At 42.8% G+C, this 20017-nt stretch overlaps 1 protein-coding gene across 2 annotated transcripts in view; it reads right to left on the bottom strand.

The window, feature by feature from the left end:
* Positions 1–12664, bottom strand: part of gng12a (guanine nucleotide binding protein (G protein), gamma 12a) — a 59310-nt gene extending 46646 nt beyond the window's left edge. The window contains exon 1 of one of the 2 annotated variants that reach the window (XM_045693607.2): positions 12334–12664. The gene's annotated coding sequence lies outside the window, so the exon portion shown is untranslated. The remainder of the gene's footprint in view (positions 1–12333) is intronic. The other variant, NM_001140045.1, reaches the window with a different exon arrangement.
* Between the last annotated feature and the right edge of the window lie 7353 nt (positions 12665–20017).

Here is a 20017-nt window from a genome sequence, read left to right as displayed (position 1 = left end):
CTCGCTTCAAATTCGTCGGCAAACCCACTGGCTCCAGGTTATCTATAAGTCTTTGCCAGGTAAAGCCCCGCCTTATCTCAGCTCTCTGGTCAACATAGCAGCACCCACCCGTAGCACGCGCTCCAGCAGGTATATTTCACTGGTCATCCCCAAAGCCAATTCCTCCTTTGGCCGCCTTTCCTTCCAGTTCTCTGCTGCCAATGACTGGAACGAATTGCAAAAATCACTGAAGCTGGAGACTCATATCTCCCTCACTAACTTTAATCATCAGCTGTCAGAGCAGCTTACAGATCATTGCACCTGTACATAACCCATCTGTAAATAGCCCATCCAACTACCTCATCCCCATATTGTTATTTATTTATTTTTGCTCCTTTGCACCACAGCATCTCTCCTTGCACATTCATCTTCTGCACATCTATCACTCCGGTGTTTAATTGCTAAATTGTAATTACTTCGCCACTACGGCCTATTTATTGCCTTACCTCCCTAATCTTACCTCATTTACACACTGTATACATACTTTCTATTGTGTTATTGACTGTACGTTTGTTTATGCCATGTGTAACTCTGTGTTGTTTGTGTCGCACTGCTTTGCTTTATCTTGGCCAGGTCGCAGTTGTAAATGAGAACTTGTTCTCAACTAGCCTACATGGTTAAATAAAGGTGAAATATATTTTTTTAATAAATTAACTTATGTAAATAAGGTATTTCTGTTTTTTATTAGTAATACATTTGCAAACATTTCTAAATACCTGTTTTCGCTTTGTCATTGTGGGGTTTGTGTGTAGATTAATGAGGAAAATGTATTATTTCATCCATTTTAGAAAAAGGTTATAAAGTAACAAAATCTGGAAAAAGTCAAGGGGTCTGAATACTTTACGAATGCACTGTAATTGAGCTCCGTTTAAAAGAGGAACACGTGGTGTGCTCCGGGGGCTCAGAAGCCAAGATAGGGAGACAAAGCCAGTGGTCGGGATCCAAGCTGCCATGCCGCTCTCCTGCAAGGGCGATTTTTTGTGTTCTTATTGAGCTTCATTGTTAAAGTGAAATTAAGGTAAAGAGTATTGGTTGTTGCTTGGCAACTTGGAGAACAACCAGGTAAAGCGCAGTTTTTATTGCATTTCATACTGTGAACATTCTACATTTGCCTAGAGCCTTAATATTTAGTAGTTGTACTTATTGCTCCTGAGTGGTGCAGCGGTCTAAGGCACTGTATCTCAGCGCTAGAGGCCTCACTACAGACACCCTGGTTTGAATCTAGGCTGTATCCCAACTGGCCGTGATTGGGAGACCCATAGGTCAGTGCACAATTAGCCCAGGGTCGTCCAGGTTTGGCCGGTGTAGGCCGTCATTTTAAGTAAGAATTTATTCTTAACTGGCTTGCCTAGTTAAATATTATTTTTTTTATAAATTGTGATTAACTTTAACTTTTGTGTGGCATCCTCACGTTTGCTGTGCTAGTTTGCTGTGTATCCACTGAACCTAACCGGAATGCGGTGTATCCACTGAATCTAACCGGAATGCGGTGTATCCACTGAACCTAACCGGAATGCTGTGTATCCACTGAACCTAACAGGAATGCTGTGCATCCACTGAACCTAACCGGAATGCTGTGCATCCACTGAACCTAACCGGAATGCTGTGCATCCACTGAACCTAACCGGAATGCTGTGTATCCACTGAACCTAACCGGAATGTGGTGTATCCACTGAACCTAACAGGAATGCTGTGTATCCACTGAACCTAACCGGAATGCGATGTATCCACTGAACCTAACCGGAATGCTGTGTATCCACTGAACCTAACCGGAATGCGATGTATCCACTGAACCTAACCGGAATGCTGTGTATCCACTGAACCTAACCGGAATGCGATGTATCCACTGAACCTAACCGGAATGAGATGTATCCACTGAATCTAACCGGAATGCTGTGTATCCACTGAACCTAACCGGAATGCTGTGTATTCACTAGAAATCTACCATGTGCTGTGCTATACTTATTTAACTTTGTACCCAGTTTAAGTTTACATTGGCTCTGCCCTATCCTGGCAACTTGTGGCGTAACACTACTTCTAGGCCCGGATTCACAGCAAGGAGGTTCAGAAATTCATGGTAAACGCTGCGCATTTATTTCAGCTCAAGCGTAAATTACCTTTCAAAGTCATAGAGCAATGCGTTGCTCTATAACGTGCCTTATATTGAATCCTGGCCCTAGTCTTCCAACATGAAGAAGAAGCATTAGAACAGTGGTGAGAACACTTGTCATGGTCTGAGCCCAGAGCTCCATATCAACAACAGAAGGATGTTGACGTTAGCCTGAGCCGCTCACCGGACGAGGGACTCAACTGTTATGACAGGAACCACAAATTAAGAAGCAATATTGTATCCCCCTCAGACTGGTTCAACATGTCTACCTTTAGGGAATGAACATCACACTTCCTGAGATCCATGGTTTGGATTGGATCCACTGTATCAACCTCTGCGGTTCTAAATCACTATACAAACACTGCCAGATAGCCTGCAGTCCATTTCCTTATTGTGCTATGTCAAACAGCCACCCTTCACACTCAGCTAGTACTAGTCTTCCCACAATCCCACAAAATGGTGTCAGAAAAGGGATAATCAACGAGGGACTATGCGTTCTATGGAGGGGCTATGCATCCTATGGAAAACTTTGCATAGAATGCATAGCCCCTTGTTAATTATTCCTTTCATACCATGGCTATAACTTAACACATTTGCTGGTAGAAATGTGTGCAACATCCACTGAAATAGCTTGGGCTCAAACCACCCAGTTTATAAGTCCTTATAAACCATATTGTCTAAGTGCATAGACCATCTTGGCTGAGTTTTCACTGCTTACTGTACCTGTATCTTTTAATTGAATAACAGCAACCTATGGGCTACCTAAGTGATCAATAGTATGGTATTATATTTAAGCAATAAGGCCAGAGTGGGTATGGTATATGGCCAATATACCATGGCTAAGGCCTATTCTTCGGCACGACGCAACATGTGGTATATTGGCCATATACCACAAACCCCAGAGGTGCCTTATTGCTAATTTAAGTTTGTTACCAACATACAGTTGAAGTCGGAAGTTTACATACACCTTCGCCAAATACATTTAAAAACTTAGTTTTTCACAATTCCTGACATTTAATCCTAGTAAAAATTCCCTGTCTTAAGTCAGTTGGGATCACCACCTTATTTTAAGAATATGCAATGACAGAATAATAGTAGAGAGAATAATTTATTTCAGATTTTATTTCTTTCATCACATTCCCAGTGGGTCAGAAGTTTACATACACAAATTTTCTATAGGATTGAGGTCAGGGCTTTGTGATGGCCACTCCAATACCTTGAATTTGTTGTCCTTAAGCCATTTTGCCACAACTTTGGAAGTATGCTTGGGGTCATTATCCATTTGGAAGACCCATTTGCGACCAAGCTTTAACTTCCTGACTGATGTCTTGAGATGTTGCTTCAATATATCCACATAATTTTCCTTCTCATAATGCCATCTATTTTGTGAATTGCACCAGTCCCTCCTACAGCAAAGCACCCCCACAACATGATGCTGCCACCCCCGTGCTTCACAGTTGGGATGGTGTTCTTTGGCTTGCAAGCCTCCCCCTTTTTCCTCCAAACATAACGATGGTCATTATGGCCAAACAGTTCTATTTTTGTTTCATCATACCAAAAGACATTTCTCCAAAAAGTACAATCTTTGTCCCCATGTGCAGTTGCAAAACGAAGTTTGGCTTTTTTTGGAGGAGTGACTTCTTCCTTGCTGAGCGGCCTTTCAGGTTATGTTGATATAGGACTCGTTTTACTGTGGATATAAATACTTTTGTACCTGTTTCCTCCAGCATCTTCACAAAGTCCTTTGCCGTTGTTCTGGGATTGATTTGCACTTTTCGCACCAAAGTACGTTCATCTCTAGAAGACAGAACACGTCTCCTTCCTGAGTGGTATGATGGCTGCGTGGTCCCATGGTGTTTATACTTGTGTACTATTGTTTGTACAGATGAAGATGGTACCTTCAGACGTTTGGAAATTGCTCCCAAGGATGAACCAGACAACAATTATACAATTCTTTTTTCTTCTGAGGTCTTGGCTGATTTCTTTTGATTTTCCCATGATGTCAAGCAAAGAGGCACTAAGTTTGAAGGTAGGCCTTGAAATACATCCACAGGTACACCTCCAATTGACTCAAATTATGTCAATTAGCCTATCAGAAGCTTCTAAAGCCATGACATCATTTTCTATAATTTTCCAAGCTCTTTAAAGGCACAGTCAACTTAGTGTATGTAAACTTCTGACCCACTGGAATTGTGATACAGTGAATTATAAGTGAAATAATCTGTCTGTAAACAATTGTAGATGTCCTAACCGACTTGTCAAAACTATAGTTTGTTAACAAGAAATTTGTGGAGTGGTTGAAAAACGAGTTTTAATGACTCCAACATAAGTGTATGTAAACTTCCAACTTCAACTGTACTTAGAGTAAAAATAAATATTTTGTCAGACCATAAACCACGGCTTTCAGCCAATAAGCATTCATGGCTCGAACCACCCAGTTAATAATGATTAATAAGACATCTTCCCTGGGTTTGGACAAGCAATCAGTTATCATTGGCGTTACCCTCAGTATCCACAGCTGCTCACCTCATTCGGATGCATTCAAAAGGCCAGGCTATGAGTGCCCAGGGCTTGATCTGAGCTTCCCATAGACTGCCTTAAATTAAATGAAAATGCCATTGTTTCCTATCAGCTGTGTGTGTGTGTGTGTGTGTGTGTGTGCAGAGTCAATGCATGTGTAAATTCAATGAGAACCATTCCTTCACCATAAGTACAGTACGTGAAAGAGAGGGAGAGAGAGCACCAGGTGGAAGACAAAGCTCGTCCACTGAAAAGGTCTCTGCATAGGACAACTTCTACATGGCAACCACTGACGTGGTCACGGCGACAGCACGTGGCACAATGCTGCATGCATCCAAAAATAACCCCTTTTCATATCCCTCCATTCTTTGTTGTCTTCTCATCCATCCTCTCTTCCTCCCATCCCCCTTCTAACGGACATCTTAGAATTACTTTTGAAGGTTATTTTACACTGAACAAAAATAGAAACGCAACATGTAAAGTGTTGGTCCCATGTTTCATGAGCTGAAATAAAAGATCACAGAAATTTTACATACGCACAAAAAGCTTCCCTGATATTCTTATATGAACTGTAACTTGGCCAGAACCAGAACCAGCCAATGAGAATTTGTTTTTCCCCACAAAAGGGCTTTATTACAGACAGAAATACTCCTCAGCACTCCCTCGGACTAATGTGGAAGTCCTGGGCTGGCGTGGTTACATGTGGTCTGCGATTGTGAGGCCAGTTGGACGTACTGCCAAATTCTCTAAAACGACATTGAGCGGCTTATGGTAGAGACATTAAATTCTCTGGCAACAGCTCTGGTGGACGCTTCTTCAAGACTGTCTTGTGTTGTGACACAACTGCACATTTTAGAGTGGCCTTTTATTGGCCCCAGCACAAGGTGCACCTGTGTAATGATCATGCTGTTTAATCAGCTTCTTGATAAGCCACATCTGTCAGGTGGGGGAATTATCTTGGCAAATGAGCGATACTCACTAACAGGGATGTACACAAATTTGTGCACAAACTTTGAGAGAAATAAGCTTTTTGTGCATATGGAACATTTCTGGGACATTTTATTTCAGCTCATGAAACATGGGACCAACACTTTACATGTTGCTTTTATATTTTTGTTCAGTGTAGAATGCATGACCAAACTGCATGACCAAAACTGAGTATTTCCCATGTAGCTGATGGAAATAGCGAGAGCAATTGTTAGAAAAGAAGGGAAGAAGAATACATTACACTAGACAGTGTCACACAGGGCTTATAAGGACGAAACACAACATGTTACAAAACGCCGGAGATGATGACTACACAAATTAGGAGGAAAAATGAAGTCGGCTTCTACCCATCTCAGATAGTTGCTACGACAACCCCCCAGTTAGTGCAGCACACGTTTGGTCCTCATTCAAATCAGATTAAAATATCAGTCCACACACACTTCCTGCATCCTGCAGAGAGGAAGATGTGTTTATCTATTATATGTAATTTCCTGTGAAGTAATATGTAGTTCTTTATAAAATCGAGGGAGGGGGGCTAAAAAGAAACAACTCTCAGGGCACAAAGATTGTTATAACACAATTTTGTCTGTAAAATATTACCCTGTTGGTGCATTGATTCCTTAGGCATTGATACTGTATCTGTGACCGACAGATGCATATCTGTATTCCCAGTCATGTGAAATCTATAGATAAGGCCCTACTTATTGTATTTGAATTGACTGATTTCCTTAGGCAAATCTATCGTTTTGGGTGAGACGAAATGTGACTCTGGATTTGCAAGCACTAATAAAGGCTAATAATCTATTGTTGGATTTATTGAATTGAAATTGTCATTTTTAAACTTAAACTTTAAACTCAACTGAAAAGGTGCTATTGATGTGTCACTGTTTTGTCAATGTAATTTGTGTGTGATGACAAAGGGCTTAGTTCCCTATTATGTCTACAAATACGTTTTATTTGTATTAGTGCATTATGATATTGTCTTGGGGACAAAAGTTGACGGATTGCATTAGGCTGTGGAGTGAGAAGTCATATCCTCTGACTAATACTAGATACGTGATAGAGAGATTTAAATACTAAGAAGGTTAATCAATCACCCACATGAACGTGGACTAACTGGAAGAGAGGAAGTGAGTTAGAGAGAGTGTGTTCACACACGTTTGGATCACTGGCAAGACTGTTAGTATTAAACTGTATCAACAAGAACTTGAGGCCTCGAGAGCAGAACACACACAAACAACCGAGCAAAGATTGCATGGCATCCATTGCAGTATGAAGAAACATAACCTATCCCTAACAATGTTTAATTCTCTAAGCTCGGCCTTCCTCGTACACAAACCTGAGTGTTTCAGCCCAAAACGGGAAGGAAGGAAGACAGAATAGTTTCAAAGTGAAACTAGTTTTAAAATGAAAGCTACAATGAAAGCTCATGTATGTGTATGTAGTCATAAATACCTAAAATGGGAAGTTACAGGAAATTCTTAGAATGACAATGAACCATTCTTAGAATAATTGTTTTAACAGTAACTGGACTGATATTCCAAGAACAGGCTGGGGAGCCTTATGACCAGACCAGACATGGTTTGACTAGACAGCCTTCCCTGAAGAGCGCCCTCATTCATAGAAAAACACTTATGCCAGCAGCAATGCCAACAGCGACAGCCTGTCTGTACCTGACTGAGGGTCAAGATAAGATAAACTAATCTTGTGGGACTTTTTCTGGCCACAGATGAGCACATGAAGAGTTTATTTCAAAAACACTATATCCACCAATTCTCCAGAAATGAAAATGGATGGTTACTTTATGTGTGTGTAAAATATGAATGTGTTTTGATGAAAAATGCTATATATCCATTGTTTACCTGGAATGGAATGTTCTTCTCCTGTATATTTAAAAATACAGAATTTTCATAGAAAACCTGATGTTATAGTGAAACGTAAATTCTGGTCTTCATTTTGAGAGTTCGTTGCAAAAGTTATATATTTTGGTATTTTTTAGTAAATCTGTCAAATCACGTGCCTCTATGTCATCTCAAGGGTGGGGTTCGGTATGAAATACACTCCCTTCTAGATGTGCTGGGTGGTACCACCTCAAGGCTTACTCAAGGCTCCAGAGTGGCGCAGCGGTCTAAGGCACTGCATCTCAGTGCTTGAAGTGTCACTACAGACACCCTGGTTTGAATCCAGGCTGTATCACAACCGGCTGTGATTGGGAGTCCCACAATTGGCCAACCGCCGTCCGGGTTTGGCCGGTGTAGGCCGTCATTGTAAATAAGAATTTGTTCTTAACTGACTTGCCTAGTTTAAAAAAGGTTAAATAAAAAATACATACAGTTGAAGTCGGAAGTTTACATACACTTAGGTTGGAGTCATTAAAACTCATTTTTCAACCACTCCACAAATTTCTTGTTAACAAACTATAGTTTTGGCAAGTTGGTTAGGACATCTACTTTGTGCATGACACAAGTCATTTTTCCAACAATTGTTTACAGACAGATTATTTCACTTACAATTCACTGGATCACAATTCCAGTGGGTCAGAAGTTTACATACACTAAGTTGACTGTGCCTTTAAACCGCTTGGAAAATTCCAGAAAATTATGTCATGGCTTTAGAAGCTTCTGATAGACTAATTGACATCATTTGAGTCAATTGGAGGTGTAAATGTGGATGTATTTCAAGGCCTACCTTCAAACTCAGTGCCTCTTTGCTTGACATCATGGGAAAATCTAAAGAAATCAGCCAAGATCTCAGAAAAACAATTGTAGACCTCCACAAGTCTGGTTCATCCTTGAGAGCAATTTCCAAACGCCTGAAGGTACCACATTCGTCTGTACAAACAATAGTACGCAAGTATAAACACCATGGGACCATGCAGCCGTCATCTCGCTCAGGAAGGAGACGAATTCTATCTCCTAGAGATGAACGTACTTTGGTGCGAAAAGTGCAAATCAATCCCAGAACAACGGCAAAGGACCTTGTGAAGATGCTGGAGGAAACGGGTACAAAAGTATCTATATCCACAGTAAAACGAGTCCTATATCAAGGTAACCTAAAAGACCGCTCAGCAAGGAAGAAGCCACTGCTCCAAAACCACCATGAAAAAGCCAAACTACGGTTTGCAACTGCACATGGGGACAAAGATCGAACATTTTGGAGAAATGTCCTCTGGTCTGATGAAACAAAAATAGAACTGTTTGGCCATAATGACCATCGTTATGTTTGGAGGAAAAGGGGGAGGCTTGCAAGCTGAAGAACACCATCCCAACCGTGAAGCACGGGGGTGGCAGCATCATGTTGTGGGGGTGCTTTGCTGCAGGAGGGACTGGTGCAATTCACAAAATAGATGGCATCATGAGGTAGGAAAAGTATGTGGATATATTGAAGCAACATCTCAAGACATCAGTCAGGAAGTTAAAGCTTGGTCGCAAATGGGTCTTCCAAATGGACAATGACCCCAAGCATACTTCCAAAATTGTGGCAAAATGGCTTAAGGACAACAAAGTCAAGGTATTGGCGTGGCTATCACAAAGCCCTGACCTCAAACCCATAGAAAATTTGTGGACAGAACTGAAAAAGCGTGTGCGAGCAAGGAGGCCTACAAACCTGACTCAGTTACACCAGTTCTGTCAGGAGGAATGGGCCAAAATTCACCCAACTTATTGTGGGAAGCTTGTGGAAGGCTACCCGAAACATTTGACCCAAGTTAAACAAATGAAAGGCAACGCTACCAAATACTAATTGAGTGTATGTAAACTTCTGACCCACTGGGAATGTGATGAAAGAAATAAAAGCTGAAATAAATCATTCTCTCTACTATTATTCTGACATTTCACATTCTTAAAATAAAGTGGTGATCCTAACTGACCTAAGACAGGGATTTTTACTAGGATTAAATGTCAAGAATTCTGAAAAACTGAGTTTAAATGTATTTGGCTAAGGTGTATGAAAACTTCTGACTTCAACTGTACATGTCTGTCATTGAACAACCCCATGCCATGATTAGATGAGAAAAAAAACAAACCAGTCTCTTTCATAAGTTCTTTAAAGAAAAAAATCTAATTTACTAATATTTCTGAAAATGGATTAAATAGCGTTTTGGAATGAAACTCTTCACATTGTTCTACACATGTAGTCCTCGAGAGAGATAATCTGTCGGACATGATTACAGATGACACTGATGTGTTGGTGTCATTGGTCTTCTGGCACAGAGTGAGAGGATATAGTGTATACCTATACATCCTCAACTTAAACACTGATCAATGCCGTGCCTGTGTTCACTCTTTGATGGGCGAGAGAACACATACTGGGTTATTGTCTGTGTATAAACGCCTTGGCAGAGGAGCTCCAGTGCTGGCTTGTTGTCTGTGTATAAACGCCTTGGCAGAGGAGCTCCAGTGCTGGCCATAATTCAGCTGCATCATCTATCTCAAGAGTCCCAGCTGGTCTCAGAGCATTTCATATTATTCTGTATGTAAATCTGAGACACTCCATTTAGTATGATATGTTACGTTTCATATGGTATGTATTAATTTGTGGATGTCTATCACCCAGTTCGTATGCTGTCTTACGAATTACAATTTGTATTATATGTTAAGAATTTTCAAACGTATAATATTTTATGAATTTGAAAAACGTATGATACAGTATGTTAAGAATTCTAGCTAGGTGGCTAACGTTGCCTAGCTGGCTAACATTAGCTAGGCTAGGGATTAGGCTTAAGGTTGAGTTTAGGAGTTAGGTTAACCGGTTAAGGTTAGGGTTAGCTAAAAGGGTTAACCTGTTGGGGGTAGGGGGCAGTATTGACACGATTTAATCTGGTTACTACTCCTGCCCAGTAACTAGAATATGCATATAATTATTCGCTTTGGATAGAAAACACCCTAAAGTTTCTAAAACTGTTTGAATGGTGTCTGTGAGTATAACAGAACTCATATGGCAGGCAAACACCTGAGAAGATTCCTTACAGGAAGTGCCCTCTCTGACAAGATCTTGTTCTTCTTGTCTCTGTTTATTGAAGACTGAGAATCTTTGCTGTAACGTGACACTTCCTACGGCTCCCATAGGCTCTCAGAGCCCGGGAAAAAACTGAATGATATCGAGGCAGCCCCAGGCTGAAACACATTTGCGCTTTTGGCAAGTGGCCGATCAGAGGACAATGGGCTTAGGCGCGTGCACGAGTCGACCCCATGCTTTATTTTCTTTCGTCTTTTTACCTAAACGCAGATTCCCGGTCGGAATATTATCGCTTTTTTACGAGAAAAATGGCATAAAAATTGATTTTAAACAGCGGTTGACATGCATCGAAGTACGGTAATGGAATATTTAGAATTTTTTTGTCACGAAATGCGTCGTGCTCGTCACCCTTCTTTACCCTTTCAGATAGTGTCTTGAACGCACAAACAAAACGCCGCTGTTTGGATATAACTATGGATTATTTGGGACCAAACCAACATTTGTTATTGAAGTAGAAGTCCTGGGAGTGCATTCTGACGAAGAACACCAAAGGTAATAACATTTTTCTTATAGTAAATCTGACTTTGGTGAGTGCTAAACTTGCTGGGTGTCTAAATAGCTAGCCCTGTGATGCCGGGCTATCTACTTAGAATATTGCAAAATGTGCTTTCACCGAAAAGCTATTTTAAAATCGGACATATCGAGTGCATAGAGGAGTTCTGTATCTATAATTCTTAAAATAATTGTTGTGCTTTTTGTGAACGTGTATCGTGAGTAATTTAGTAAATTTTTTGTAAATTCACCGGAAGTTTGCGGGGGTATGCTAGTTCTGAACTGTCACATGCTAATGTAAAAAGCTGGTTTTTGATATAAATATGAACTTGATTGAACAAAACATGCATGTATTGTATAACATAATGTCCTAGGTGTGTCATCTGATGAAGATCATCAAAGGTTAGTGCTGCATTTAGCTGTCTTCTGGGTTTTTGTGACATTATATGCAAGCTTGAAAAATGGGTGTCTGATTATTTCTGGCTGGGTACTCTGCTGACATAATCTAATGTTTTGCTTTCGTTGTAAAGCCTTTTTGAAATCGGACAGTGTGGTTAGATTAACGAGAGTCTTGTCTTTAAAATGGTGTAAAATAGTCATATGTTTGAGAAATTGAAGTAATAGCATTTCTAAGGTATTTGAATAACGCGCCACAGGACTAATGCCATGTAATGGTTGCTCGGCTAACTGGTTTACTACAGTAGGCTATGTATTGCCTTTTCACAAGAGATCTGATGATCTACTGTATGCATATGATTAACAATGTTTCGCTAACAAGTCGACCCGCATAGTCTGTCGACAGACGAATTGGAAAGATACATTGTGCGGTTCCTATTACACAATTAGACTATTGCAATTCGTTCTTGGTCAGAAGTGCGATTACCGTCGACACCCAAAATCATAGCATGCTATTCTCACGGCAATAACTGTTATGCGCATATTACGCACGCTACAAATGTGACACAATATGTCTGAATGCGCGCATAATTGGCAACAATGTCAATATTTTATGTTGTCAATATGGGTGACGCAGGAGTACAAATGAAGACTAACATTTGAATGGCAACAGTTATCTTTCTGAACGTTTTGTAGTGCGTAAAACTGTGAATGTTATAGGCCTATTGATAAACCCTTATGACTTCCAAGGTAGACTGACACGACACACTTACCTGGCCAGGACAATGTACAGGCTCCGTGTCGCCTACTGTAACCGTCACCGACTAGGAGGAGACCTCCCTCAGTAACAACCCTCTATGGGGACAGCTATGAAAAGCAGATCAAACGACGGTCTTTTGGAATGCCAACTGGTGCCACATACACATTCACACTGTCGCTTATAGTCAATATCGTTAACTTTTTATTTTCTCCACCTACTTGCGCATAGGAATACGCTCTCTTCCGCGTCGCGAGGAAAACAAAGGAACCGAGACGGGTGGAGAAATGGAGATGCACAGAATAGTGGGAAGGAACATAGCGGATGTTTGAGAATGTTATGTTTTGCGGTCTCTGCCCATTTATTTATTGCCGCCTCCTAGGCGCCCTCTGTCTGTGCAATAGCGTTTCTTATACAAACAGTATTTACTAAGGCTTTAGAGAGCAATAGCGTCTTTTTTAAGCATTAATGGCTGGTTGGAATCTTATTTATAAGGCTAATGGCAACTACTTCTAAACTTCCAAAGATCCAATCAACCATAGACAAATGATAGTATACCTAGCTTCACGTTAAAATGATGTCCTTTGGGAAAATCAGATGTCAATGTAGCCTACATAAACCCAACCTTACTCCTGGCGAATTTACTTTCGCATACAGCTTGTGTAAGAAAAGTTATAGGAGTTACTTTAAAATATTAAATGCTATTTAGGTAGTGTACAAAAATGAGTATGGAAGCTGATCAATGTCTAAATGTGTTGACATGATAGCTCAGCTGAATCAAACAACTTGTTTCTAAGGCTAAGCAGGGTACACAGGAGTTAGGCTACTGGATGGTCAACTTGTCCTCACGGAAGTGCATTACCCCTCATATACCAGAAGGAGTCACTGTTCAGGCAGGAATCATTGGACTGTGGGTTCACATTTTATTTCAATATACCTCTATTTAGGTTGATGGCATGACGTTGAAACAATGACGTTTATTCAAACCATACCATTTTACTATCAACATTGAAACAAGGTCAAATAACATGTCTAATCAAATATGAAATTCAACATAGTGTAACGACCCTGGGTTTATAAGCGCGGAAATCGACTCTGCCGCTTGAGCATGCTTTTGCGGCACAGTCGATAGCGCGCCGGACTTCGGGCTTGAAGGTCGAGGGTTCGAGACCTGCTCCCTGCCTGCTGTTTCATTACAATACATACATTTCAACCACCCAACTCAACGGACAGTTTATTAGGTACACCTATTTAGAATCAGGTCTGAACTGCCTTTGCCTCCAGAACAGCCTGGATTGCCAAAAGGCACCTAAAAGACTCTCAGACCTTGAGAAACAAGATTCTCTGGTCTGATGAAATCAAGATTGTACTCTTTGGCTTGAATGCCAAGCTTCACGTCTGGAGGAAACCCGGCATCATCCCTACGGTGAAGCATGGTTTGGCAGCATCATGCTGTGGGGATGTTTTTCAGGGACTGGGAAACTACTCAGGATCGAGGGAAAGATGAAAGGAGCAAAGTCCAGAGAGATCTTTGATGAAAACCTGTTCCAGAGCGCACAGGACCTCAGACTGGGGTGGTTCACCTTCCAACAGGACAACAACCCTAAGCACACAGCCAAGACAACACAGCAGTGGCTTCGGGACAAGTCTCTGAATGACCTTGAGTGGTCCAGCGAGAGCCCGGACTTGAACCCGATCAAACATCTCTGGACCTGAAAATAGCTGTGCAGCAACGCTCCCCATCCAACCTGACAGAGCTTGAGAGGATTTGCAGAGAAGAATGGGAGAAAATCCCCAAATACAGGTGTGCCAAGCTTGTAGCCTCATACCCAAGAAGACTAGAGGCTGTAATCGCTGCAAAAGGTGCTTCAACAAGGTACTGAGTAAAGGTTCTGAATACTTACGTAAATGTGGTATTTCCATTATTTTTTTTTAAATAAATTTGCTAACATTTCTGAAAACCTCTTGTAATGTAATTTTAATTTTTGTGCTTTTCTTATAACTGTCTGTGTTCTATTCATGTGCTGTTATATAAACCAATTTCTTTGTTCATGCAAGTGGCTGACTGTACAAATCCTCACTATCAGTAACTGCAATTTGGCAGTACGCCCAGACCTTGTTTTAAGAACGAACGATATCGCAGTTTCAAGGTCTCAGCTAGGAGAGAAGAAGCCTCATGAGGTGTTGGTCTGTCAGATGTTTTGAAATAGTATTGGTCAGTCATATGAATGAAACAAGCCGGTAATTATTAATTAATTATGCTAAATCATACAAATATAACTTGTCTGTGTATAGCCGTATATAAGACTACTGCGGGGTCTGCCCAGGCTTGGCTTGACTTGGAGCAAAAGGTTTCTATGCATCATCCTCTCATTTCCAGAATGATCCTGGATCTTGTAGATGTGGAGTACAGGCTTTGAAGCCATGACAGTGTAGATGTTTGGTTCCCACATGTCGGCAAGTTTGCGTTTTCCATTGCTCTTCATTGGAGCTCTTGCTGCGGGCTCTGAGGTCTTGCTGAGGACACACCTTTGACAGGTCTTGACATAGTTGCGTATGTTTTTCTCCATGTCGTGCCAGAAGAACCTCTGACGGACAAGGGAGAGAGTGCGTGGCTGACCCTGGTGGTCAGCCAGGTCATGAACACCAGACAAAGCCTCCTTCCTCAGAGGAAACTCTACAGGATATCATTCAGCAGTGTAAACGTATCCAATTGCTTGAGAATCTTCAGAGCCAGCTAGTTCTCACTGTGACGCTCACATTTGGGTGGTCTGCTCTTCCTCTCAACATAGTGTATCACTTTGGAGATGGCGACATCATGTTGTTGGTGGGACTTGAGCTCTTCTACGGCCAAAGAAGGTACTGTGTCTTGGCCAGCTGGTGCTAAAATGCTAATGTGGTCCACAAACGAAGCAGCTCTCTGCCGAGACACAGACTCCCAGTCATCATGAGAGGAGATTAAGGCTGACACATCATCCTCAGACAAGGGCACATCCGCAGACACACAAAGGGAGGAGTTATCTAGGACTGACACGTCAGGCAGAATGCTTCCTGCACACATCGATCTTCCACATCGCACACTTTCCTAAGCAGCTCTAAATATGGCTCAGACAAGAGTCGACGACTGAGTGGCTTCACGAACAGGTCCCTGCCAGAGCATCGCCTCAACATTCAGTTTCCCTGGAACGTGCTTGATCTAGAAGCAGTATGGTGACAGCTTGGAGATGCTTACATGCATCAAGCTTTGGCTTGGTCATGATGTATGTGAAAGGGTTGTTATCAGTCCACACTGTGAACTTGGGACCTTTGAGCCAATGACTAAACTTGTCACAAACAGACCACTTGAGGGCCAGGAACTCCAGTCTGTGTGCAGGGTAGTTAGCTTGACTGCGGCTGAGTGACTTGCTTGCAAACGTAAATCGGTCTTGTCTTCTCTTCGCAGTTGGGAGAGAACAGCGCCCTGGCCATCCAGGGAGGTGTCGGTGGACAGGATGAAAGGCTTGTCGAAGTCTGGATGGGCCAACACCACACAGTTGATCAGCACTTTCTTCAGTTCCTCAAATGCAGTGTCGCAGCTCTGCATCCAGTCCTGAGGCGTTAGTTCATGGAAGGTTACAGCTCTCCTGTGGCCTCCGGCAACATTGCCTTTCTGTTTGCCTTTACGTCTTTGTCCCGCAGTCAGGGTGAAGAGGGGCTTTACGATGGAGGAACATCTGGGGATGAAGTGCTGGTAGTAAAGGACCATCTCTAGGAAGGATCTCACTCTCTTCTGTGATGGTGTGCAGGTGTCATCTTTCATCAGATCTTCCTTCTTGAAGCCTGAGATTACCTTGATCTTCTCCTGGTCAACAGAGACTGTCGATGGTATGGCTGTCGATGGTATGGCCCAGAAACCTCACAGACTTGCACAAAAAGTGAAATTTCTTCTGTGATGGCTCTCAATCGACTGAACACGACTTCAAGGCGTCTCAAAGACTCTTCCTCGGAAGGAGGAAAGACGAGCATATCATCCAGGTAGCGCAGAAGGCTGGAAAAGTTGAGGTCACCAAAAATGCTGAGCATCATCCTCAAGAAGGACGCCGGACTGTTGCACAAATCTTGTGGAAGCCTATTGTACTCATACAAGCCCAGGGTTGTCAGAGTCATGGAGAGGGACATTGTAGAACCCTGATGTGAGGTCCGTGATGTTGAAATAGGCATTTCCACCAAGGGCAGCAAGGCAGTCAGGTTGATATGGCAGAGGGTGAATGTCCTTGATGGTCCTCGCATTGTGCAAGCGGAAGTCAGTGCAGATCCTCAGGTCTCCGTTCTTTTTCCAGACCATGACCAGTGGCGAGGCGTACTGACTGACTTGGTGAGTTGTTTCTCCTCCATTTTGCTCAACACTTCTCTCAACTTGTGATAGTGTGCAGGAGAGACACGGAAGTAGGAAAGTCTGAAAGGGCGGTCGTCGGATAGGTGAATGAGGTGCACAAAGTACTTCACCCCTCTCCACATTCCAGCTTGTCCTTCGAGAAGATATTGGTACTTCACTAGGATCTCAGCCAGCTTAGCTTTCTACTCAGCAGATACTTCATATGCCTCGATATTCCTGTTGCTCAAACCACAGTGCTTCAGCAGCTGTATGGGATCAGCCGACTCTTGTGGAGAAGTGGCAAGACTTGGGGTGTCACACTGTCGTTGCAGCCCCTGAAGGACGGGCAGATCCTTAACTGCTAGGCAAGGAGAGACATCCGTTAGCTTGGCGTTGCGGCACAGTATGACTGGGTCCAGTGATGCGTTCAGGACTTTCATTGGGACCCAGCGACCTCCCCACATGGGTGTTATGACTCTCCCTACCAGAATGTTCTTTGTGGCTGAGTGGGCGGAGGTGGGCTCAACAATGACAGTGCTCCGAGGTGACACACGAGCACCGCTTGACAACTTCCCCCATACGAGGTACTCTTGCTGTGGAAGGAGAGTAACAGCTTGCCTAAGCCTTACCGTGCCAATCTTGCTTGTCGACTCGGGGCCTGCCCTGCCTGAGGAACTGCTCACACTCGGGGAGGAGATGCCTTCCCAGTACTTCTTATTGGACTTCATCTTCTGAAGGATAATGTTTTTTTCCCTAAGATAAACATCTCATTGGCCAGAGGGCACAGTGAACTTTGATTAGTAAACTTTTATTTCCAGGTCATACAGTATATACATTTGGGCTTTGTAGTCAGACCACCACAACCGCCGAAAACCACATTGCTGGGGGCTAGCTGAGAACAGGGAAGAACAACAGCAGCTTTCAGTCTCGACTCTGCCTCTTCACTGATTGTGCCTGACAGAGACTGAGTCCAACATTCCATTCAACTTTAACTGGCCACTAACTAGTACTGGGGCATAAAACAGCTCACTATCCCTTTCTAGTCTCCATGGTCTGACAAAAATGGCTTTCTAGTCATCTGACTGCAGCCTACAGATATTTATATAGATTGTTTTTATTTTACTAGGCAAGTCAGTTCAATGAAAGTCTAGGAAGAGTTGGTTAACTGCCTTGTTTAGGGGCAGAATGACAGATTTTTACCTTGTAGACTTGGGGATTCGATCTTGCAACCTTTCGGTTACTAGTCCAACGCTCTAACCACTAGGCTACTGCAGGTCATCTGTGAGGGTCACTTTATCTTTGCCCATGCTTTCCCTTGAACTGCTGGCTAGTTTTAAAATGGGTTGATGTCGGGGGGGAGTGCTGATGTCATGGGAGGCTGAGATGCTTTTGGGCAGTCTCTCTTCAAATGGCCAGGGTTGAGACAATGGCGACAGAGCCTGTGGAGCCTGCAACGTGCATAGGTTGTGTGCTCAGTGGTGCCACAGACTTTGCATGGGAGACTTGGCTGGACCTGGCATGAGGGACTTGACTGGACTTGGCTTGAGTGTGGTGGTTGTTCAGGCTGGACTTGGTGTGTCTGAGAAGCGGTGCACAGTGAGAGGACTCTGTCCAACATGCCAACCACATGGCGAAGGCCTGGTTCCGCTGTGGTGAGACTGGTTGGAGGGGCCGATAGTGGAGCTGGAGTATTGAAGGAGCACTGAGACTGGCTGAATACCTCAGAGGGCTGACGTGGCTCACTGTGATGGAGAATGGGCTGGCTGACTGCTGCTGGGCTCTGACTGCAATCTGACAGCAGCACTGCGTATTGAGCTTGAGCTTTGCCTCCTCAGATCCCTCTGATGGCCATCCAACCACACCTAAGCAGGCTTAAACTGGAAAGACTGGGCGAGCTTGGGGTTTGGACAGTGGGAGGTGAACATAAGTTCTGCCACCACCAGACCTCCCCTGGGGACATCAGACCACAATGTTGTCTACCTCCGGCCAAACTACTGTCAGCTCCTGGAGAGGGAGAAACCTACAGTTAAAACTGTCCAGATCTGGAATGACAACAGTATTACTCGTCTCCAAGGGTGTTTTAACTGTACTATGTGGGAGGTATGAGGACAGCAGCTCCGATCTTGATGAACTCACAGATGTTGATTCATGTAAACTTCTGTGTTGAGTCAGTTGTGCCGACTAAAACCTGTAAAATTCTCCCTAACAATAAGCTCGTAAGTGTCACTGGAATAGTACATGATGGAAACAATGCATATTCATATGCAAAAAAATATAATTTAGAGAGAGAAAAGAAGTTGGGGCTATCAACAGACTAAATATCCAATACTGTTTGTAAATCAGAAATGAAATACTCAGTATGCACATTCACATGCAAAAACATTTATAAGTGAAACTGAAATAAACTTGAGAAACAAATATCTGCCGTGATAAAATAGACACTGTAGATCAATAACTTTCATGAAAAAAAAGAAAATGCTGTAGTAAACACCAAACAAAGTACTGAATGTCTTTGTCTCGTGCCAAATGCCCTGTACCTCTGGTGCATAGACTTGCACACACAAGAGGAATGCAGACGGTCCAGTACCGGAGAGAGGAAGGGAGTCCAGTAGTGATGGAGCAATCCAGCGATCATGCGAGCAGTGATCTTGTAGATCCGAAAGGAAACGGCACCAACTGTGACCGGTGTAGATTGCCTCAGCGTTGTGTTTTGATCGGCTTACATATGACCAAAGGATCAGGGTTGGTGTTGATCTTTTATTCTGATAGACACAAACATCCATAAATGAAATGCTTTGCTGCCCTTAAGCGCCATCTACTCTATTCCACATGGATACAGTTACTTGAGTAAAAGTAAAGATACCTTAATACAAAATGAATCAAGTAAAAGTGAAAGTCACCCAGTAAAATACTACTTGTTTTTAGCTGATAGGAGTGGAACCCGGTGTGGTCTTCTGCCCATCTGTGACAAGGACCGATGAGTTGTGTGTTCCGAGATGCCGTTCTGCACACCACTATTGTACTGCCATTATTTGACTGTTTTTGGCCTGCCTGTTAACTTGCAATATTCTTGCCATTCTCGTCAATGAGCCGTTTTCACCCATAGGACTGCCGCTAACTGGATGTTTTTGCTTTGTCGCATATTTTTTGGTAAAACCCTAGACACTGTCTTGCGTGAAAAGCCCAGGAGGGTGGGCGTTTCTGAGATACTGAATCATGGTTGTCTGGCACCGACAATCATCCCAAGCTCATAGTCGCTTAGGTCACTCGTTTTGCCCATTCTAATGTTAAAACAAACAGTAACTGAATGCCTCGATGCCAGCCTGCCTGCTTTATATAGCAAGCC

Source organism: Salmo salar, chromosome 14 (genome assembly GCF_965601325.2).
Source record: "Salmo salar chromosome 14, fSalSal1, whole genome shotgun sequence".
Taxonomy (NCBI): domain Eukaryota; kingdom Metazoa; phylum Chordata; class Actinopteri; order Salmoniformes; family Salmonidae; genus Salmo; species Salmo salar.
The sequence above is the reverse complement of the archived record's forward strand: the minus strand, read 5'-3'. Positions and strand labels throughout refer to the sequence as shown.